The 7,312-nt window shown below is 41.2% G+C and overlaps 1 long non-coding RNA gene across 2 annotated transcripts; it reads left to right on the top strand.

Moving 5' to 3' along the window:
* Positions 1-755: 755 nt before the first annotated feature.
* On the top strand, positions 756-2,946 carry LOC133706563 (uncharacterized). Of its 2 annotated transcripts, XR_009844602.1 has the most exons (4): positions 756-1,031; positions 1,229-1,397; positions 2,175-2,244; positions 2,793-2,946. It is a non-coding gene; the product is annotated as an uncharacterized LOC133706563 (long non-coding RNA). The 2 variants fall into 2 exon arrangements; XR_009844601.1 differs by lacking the exon at positions 2,793-2,946 and having other exon boundaries at positions 757-1,031; positions 2,175-2,781.
* Positions 2,947-7,312: the final 4,366 nt, after the last annotated feature.

Here is a 7,312-nt window from a genome sequence, read left to right on the forward strand (position 1 = left end):
TGATTAACTCTTAAATGTGTAGATGAGCATGTCTAGAACAAATTAGGGGACCTAATCATTTCTCTAATTTATGGCTAGGACACTTGTTTAGAACATGGTTAGTTACAATACCAATTTCGATTACCGTATTGGCTAGCTTGGGAACCTTGATTCTAAGACTCTTCGCCTTTTGGTGCAACTAGAGGCCCTAACAAGGCTCTAGATTGTTCCAATTGAGTTTCTACGACCCTTGATCCGGAGTAGGAATACTCTTTAAGGAATCTAATGACCCATGAGCCTTTAAAAGCCTTGGGTACGGTTCTTGATGCCACTATGAATTGAATAACCATTGTCGGAATATATTTGTGCATTAAATTTGGCTAGGAGGATACCCTAGTGACCTAATTCCCATTTCTTGATTAGTTTCTATTGTGGGCCCCGGAAAATTTATCGAGCTTAAATTGAGATCGTTCAACAAGTTATTTATTTACGATCTCGATAAATGTCAAGATGCTCGAGAAAATTTTCAGAAATTTCATAAAGTGAAATCCTCAATTTAGGAGTTGGATGATAAGGTACACGTCACGACGAGTTCGTGGAAATTTTCGAGGAATTTTTCGGATACCGGAGGTAATTATTACAATTTTTCAAAGTTTTGACATTTTGGAAATCATTTAAGAAAATAGAAAATGTCGTGGACCAATCTGGGCCGTCTGTTGACTCCACCGCTTGATCTCCACCGTTGGATTTGAGTTGTTTGGACTATAAATGCCGTGGAAGGGACCAGATTGCATCAGAAACATCGAGAGAGACTGAGAGAGATCGACCCATTCTTGAGACTCGGAGACCCGATCATGTGACCCGACCGGAGTGACGCCGTCCGGCCACCGATCGACGACGCACGACCACCGATATCTTCCTCTCGTCATCGCCGTCACGTCTGCGGTCTCGGATTGCCCATGCACTCGGCGAGGAGGGAGAATCGACGGTGAGAAGACTTGACTGCTCCGGTGAATTTCTACGATTTCCGGCCTCCGTTTGGACCGCATTCGGTATGGAAATTCCTCATCTCGTCTTCTTCTATCCGTCTGTGCAATTAGTTTTTGATTGGGATTAGGTTTTGATGGTTTCGCTCAAGTTTTAATGATGGGTGGTTTTGGTTGTTTTACGGGTTCTGCCGAAACCACCGTGCACGGCGGCTTTTTCTGGGCTCCTTGGTTTAATTTTGACGTTGATGATGAACCTACAGCAGGAACTCGGGCTTGGTCGATCTAAATTTCATCTCTTGAGAAGTGAGATGCAAACCCGAGCGTGATCGAAGAGTAGCAAGACTATTAACCTGGAAACTAGAATGCTTCCTGCATGGAGTTTGTGTTCGCAGCAACCCAGACTTAATCACCATGATTCATGCAATTGAGGTAAATCTCAGTTTTTCACCTCAACTCAATGTGTAATGCTGTTGCTTTTGGCAGTAAAGGTATAGCCTCGAATTGGTGATTGAAATTCAAGTCTTGAAGTTGGAATGGAATTGTTGGATTTACATAAATGTTTCTAGTTGTGTGTGGTGTTGACTCGTCAAGTTATTGAGCCGCAGTGCTACAGTGAAAATTTTCAAATCTGAATTTGTTGCTCATGGTTCTTGACTTAGTACGACCACTGTAACTATTATATTGGTTAGAATGGGGTTAAGAATGGAAGTAAATATGTGTGGTTGAATTGGACGTGGTAGTCTCCTTTTTGTTTGGTTACTAATCATATTTCAGGTATGCTATGATATATTGGACAGAGGTGAAATGGACATGGCATAATTATGGTCTATTTATTTTGGCCTATCTGCATGTTGAACGTTCCACTTTGAGACTTTGGTAATTAAATAAAAAGTTAGTCATGGTTTATGTTATAAGGTTGGGTGCCCTTAGTAAATTTCAGGTACACCTAATATGTTTGAAATTAAGTCGTTGCTTGATTTACTTCGACATAATCGTAATTGGTCGATATCGTAATTTCAAGTAATTGTTCGGTAATTTGAGTTAATTATCGAACCAGCCTCGATTGTTCAAACAATGGTCAAAGTTGGTCAAACCTTGGTCAACTCCTGGTCAAACCAGGAAAAGTTGGTTTGGACGATTTATTAATCGTCGAGATCTCATATAATTGTTCAATGGATTATTAATGGTCGAAATGTCGGAATCTAGGACTCCAGTTACCCGAGGAACGGAAGGTTCGCGACTCTCGGAATACGTGAGAGAAAGCGTCGGAATCCAGGTAGGGATTCAGGACTCTCCTCGGTTGGTGATTTTCTTTTATATTTTATTAATGTGATGCATGATAAGTGGTATGGGTTGGTTATGTAAAATGCAATGCATACTAACCAATCCGTGAGAAAATGTGTGATGGCTTGAGAGCGAAGGGTGTCTCTGACTTCCTTGGGTTCGATCCCCTTAACCTCCGAAGGGTTAGTTACGCCGGTCGTCCGGGTATTCCGATCGTAATAACGGGCCCGGTACGTGTGTGTAGCTAGGTAGTGGACGCTCTCGCTACGCTTACCTGGTGATAAATTAATTTGAGGTAAGGTCGTGTAATGGGTCTATGGGACCGGCCATCAGGTAATACTTGGATTTGGCGTCGTATTTATTTAAGCATCATGCATCGGTTTTCAAGTTGAAAAACATTAAAGTTTGTCCTTCTTTTAAATATTTGGTTTAAATATGTTTTCATATTGGGCAGCCCAAATATTTGTTTATTGGTTTTAAGTCTAGTTGAGGTAGAGTTCCTGTTGAGCAGTGAGGACGAAAGCTCACCCCCTACAACAGTATGGATGCAGGTACTGTGCACTGGTGACGGGACAATGGCAGACGGAGCTGGGTGTGCAGAACAAGTTTGGTAAACCCCCTTCTGGGCTTTATTCTGATTACTATTTCTCGAACTTTGTGTCCTGAAACTTGTGTGAAACTATTCTTGGGTCAAATCTAGTTGAATTCTTATTCCTTAAATTTTGTACCTCTTGAGTGAGCATTCAGTTCAAGTCTAGACGAATAAATTGAACCTAGCGATTCAAGGACTTTCACCTCAAAAATATTGGTAGCTTCCGCTGTGTTTTGCGAAAAGTTTTTCAAACTAAATGCCTAGTGGTCCTCTAGAATGTGAACTGAGCACTCGGTTTATGTTTTAGAGACTCGCGGCACTGTGACGTGCTTAAGCTGGTGAGGTGCAGCTTGGGGCGTTACATCTATTATCTCAATTTTTATTACCTACTTTAATTTTCAATTGTCAATTTATTTTTCAAAATCAAAAATCAAATTTCACAAACCACTTTCATTGTCCATTCCATTTGGTTGTGGGTTTCCACATTCACTTGTGGTTTTCTTGACCAATTTTAGGCTTGGCTATTCCTAGCCGGGCATGTAAATAGCTTGGTGCTATTTTTAGGTTTTGTTTGTTAAATTGTTGGTGACTTAGTAATCGGCATAACCAAGGATTGTAGTTAGTTTTTCAATCCCCGTGGTACGATAATTTGGGGTTCAAATATTTTCCCTTTCTTTGATGACCGTGCCCTTATTGTGCGTAAGTTGCATTTACAGCTCCGGCCAGCGACCACACCGCCGGCTACTAAATTCCGGCGACTTTTCCGGCAAATTTTTGACACTTTTTAAGGATGAGTAACCTGAACAAATTGGACTTTGCTCCATTGGGAACAACTGGCTTTGGATATCACAGGTGGGTTCGTGATGTCCGCCAACATCTCAAGGCCAATGGAATCCTGGATATGATTCTCGAGCCTAGCCAAGACGTGCTAACTGTTGAGCAAGCTCAAGCTTTAGAAGCAAATAGAGCAGCCTTAGAGGCAAATAAGGCGAAAGCCATCATCCTAATGACTCGTCATATGGATGATTCGCTCCAGTACGAGTGTATGAATGAAGAAGACCCCAGAAGGCTGTGAGTCTCACTCGAAGAAAGATTTGGCAACATCCGCGACTCCCTGCTTCCTGACCTAGAAGTGAGATGGCATAGCCTCCGCTTCTGTGATTTCAAGTCAGTTCTTGACTACAACTCGGAAGCACTTCGCATTAAATCCTTAATGGAATTCTGTGATAAAGAGATCACAAATGCGATGTTGATTGAGAAGACTCTATCTACCTTTCCCGTCTCTGCATTGATGGTTGTTAATAACTATCGAATTGATGTTACTGCAGGACGGATCACAAGGTTTCATGAGCTCATTGGAGCTATGAATGTCGCTGAAAAGTATGACAACATCCTTGTGAAGAACTATAATTCGAGATCCGTGGAAATAGAGCATATTCCGGAATCCACTTATAATCGCGCCCCTAAGAGAAGGCGCCAAGAGCAAAACCCTAATCTTAGGGATACATTGGGATGTTCTGGTCCATGTAATCGCTCTACTTGGGAAGGTAATCGCCGGAGTGACGCCAAAATAGGCGAACACAGAACCGAAGAGGTCAACGTGGAAAGAGAGAGGGAGGCAACGCCTCTGGCCATGTTGGTGGCTCCACCAACACTAAGAGCCATCTTAATGACGCTTTCAAAGCGCCTCAATCAATGGAGTTTGAGCAAAGAGATGTATGTTCTCAATGTGGAGTGTCTGATCATTGGGCACACATTTGTAGAGCTCGTGAAGAACTTGTCATCGCCTACAAAGCATATTTGTGAAGCAAGAGAAGCTCACTATGTAGAACAAGAAGATCAAAAAGATGATCTAGAGTGAAGGGTTGAAGACTACAAATCTGGCTGGGATCAATAGATCGCCAATTCTGTTTAAGTCTTTATTTTCCAAGAGATGTAGGCAATTGCCATATTATTTTTGTAGTAGATGCATATGGTTTAGTCTTTCTTCAAAGTAGGCGTACTCAATGTAAATTTGATGTCTAGGAAGGTTTTGAGATAAGTGGTAATTAAGCGAGCTTTGCTCCACCGACATCTCCCTACTCACCTAGTCACATTTGCGTTGGAATTACCGAAAGAAGTTAGACGACTACCATTGTTTTGCATTAGCTAAGCATTTGGATTAGATTCTCCTAATGGTTAAGAGACAATGATGTACTCCGTTGGCTTATGAATAAAATTTTGAGTTCTTTTCATTATGACTCCATTTTGATTCATGAGCATGTTACTTTGTGACCACGATGGCTGGGCCATCAGTATTAATTCAAGGACATGGAATAGCCCAAGTTCCCTTTGCCAAATGGCACCTCTTGATTACTGTCACAAAATCTCTCTACGCTCCTAGGGCAAATCGCACCTATGAATAGCCAACGGATTCCATGCGAAAACGCATGTAGAGAACATAAATGAGTTCCTTTGCAATGCCTCTAATGATTGTGAACGAAGGCGCATCTTAGAGAAGTTTATGTGTCTCTCTAGTGGACTCTATGTCACTATTCGAGCTATTAAATCCAATAAAGTTATGAGAGAAGATCTCTTGGATTTAGACACATATTCGCTTTGTCTTGATATGATAAGTCACTCTGGTCATGATATGATGATCCGTCTACTAAAGACTTCACATGGACACTCTCGAGCGAAATGAAGCAAGAATCAAAAATTAGTTCCTGGACTTAGCAAGACCGCAACAATTGCAGCATCTGGCACTGCAGCTGTCTTGGGGCGCCATATGGCCGCCCAAGTCCCTTGTGACAATGCCATATATGGCGCTACCCATGGCCATGACGCCATGGATGTCAATCTCCATGGTTATAACGCCATGGATGCCACTTCCCATGGTCTTGACACCATGATGGGTGATGTAGTCACAAACTTTGCTTCAAAATGCGTTTCAAATGCTCAGGCCCAACCAAAACTCTCATTGGTTGCTTCTAAGGCCTCTCGCTCATTTTAAAAAGCCATTTCCTTAGGAAAATTATGACTGAGACCGTCCTATGAAAATGATATGAAAATACTCATTATGTTCTTACATAGAATCCGTAGGGATTCTGTGGACTGATTCCACCAACTTGCGGACGTTTAAATTTCTCATGATGTTGGTTGATATGCCAACACACTGGTCCCGTGTTGTGCCATTGTCCACATGTAATGCTACTTATGCTACACTCCTAGCACATATCATACAACAACGGGCTCACTCCCCGGATCATCCTATTCCGTCAATTGGACTTGACTATGCTAAAGAGTTTACATCGAAGACTTTCGATGGTTATTGCATTGGGACTAGGCCTCATCATATGGCCCTTGGGCCCTAAGCCCGCCCGGCCCTTCCATTAGGGCGGGCCGGCCCGACCCTTTTTTATTTAGGGTAGGGTATGGGTCACACAAATAAAGCCCGGCCCTACCCTACGGCACGGCCCGATTGAGCCCGTAAGGGCTAGGCCCGGCCCGGCCCTAACCCGGCCCTAAAATTTATATTTTATTTTTGTTATTTTCTATTACATGTGTTATATGTATAAAACTATGGAAGTGTAGAAAATTATTTCAATTTGCCATATTAGGAAATGAGTCTTTTAAATTGAGCCATATTTTGAGAAGAAAAAAATAATTTTTTTTAAAGAATTAACCGTTAATTCTGCAAAAACGCCGCCGTTTTAATATAATCTTATGGGTATTTTAATATTTACCAATAATTACTGTGTTAATTAACTGTAATAATTACAAAGCTATTATTTCAAATTAGACAATATATTCATGTAATACCAATTTTGAAATAAATCAAGTAATCAACATAACTAAAAATAATCAATTGGTCGAGTTGAAACCATTTTACCAATGTAATGTTAACTTCTTAATGAGTAATGGGGGACGAAATAGAATTTTTTAAAATACACCGCTGGATGTTATTTGCATATGAATATATGTTAGTGGTAGAAATTTCAGCAATTTCCGCCTTCGTTTGGACCTCGATCTACCCGGTCAACTCAATACCCTAAATAGAACATAAAACAAATATGCTCTTAACCGGTCCTTGGCAATTCACTTTTTTCGATCTTTCAGCTCCCACACTCTCATGGGTAGGGGGTCTACTTATGGATGTCAAAATTCCGCAACGTTTGTCCGCGCATGGTGCCGCTCCCCTTAGGGAAGTTTGCTTGTGCAAAGCGTTGACCGCTCCGTTAGGTGCCTTATTCACGGCGGATCGGCCTAATTTCTTTACACAATACCTATCACTATTGTATAAACATATAAGAATTTTCCGATTGATCGATTTTCATTTCAAAATTTTTGGATCGCACATAATCCTTATATGTCTTGTAATGTAGTATAACTAGTTTATTAGGCTTGTTACCATCCATGAGCAAAATAGGGGACGAAATGGAATTTTTTAAAATGAACCGCTGGATGTTGTTTGCATATGAATATATGT

The sequence above is a fragment of the Rosa rugosa genome, chromosome 4, assembly GCF_958449725.1.
Source record: "Rosa rugosa chromosome 4, drRosRugo1.1, whole genome shotgun sequence".
NCBI classification, from domain to species: domain Eukaryota; kingdom Viridiplantae; phylum Streptophyta; class Magnoliopsida; order Rosales; family Rosaceae; genus Rosa; species Rosa rugosa.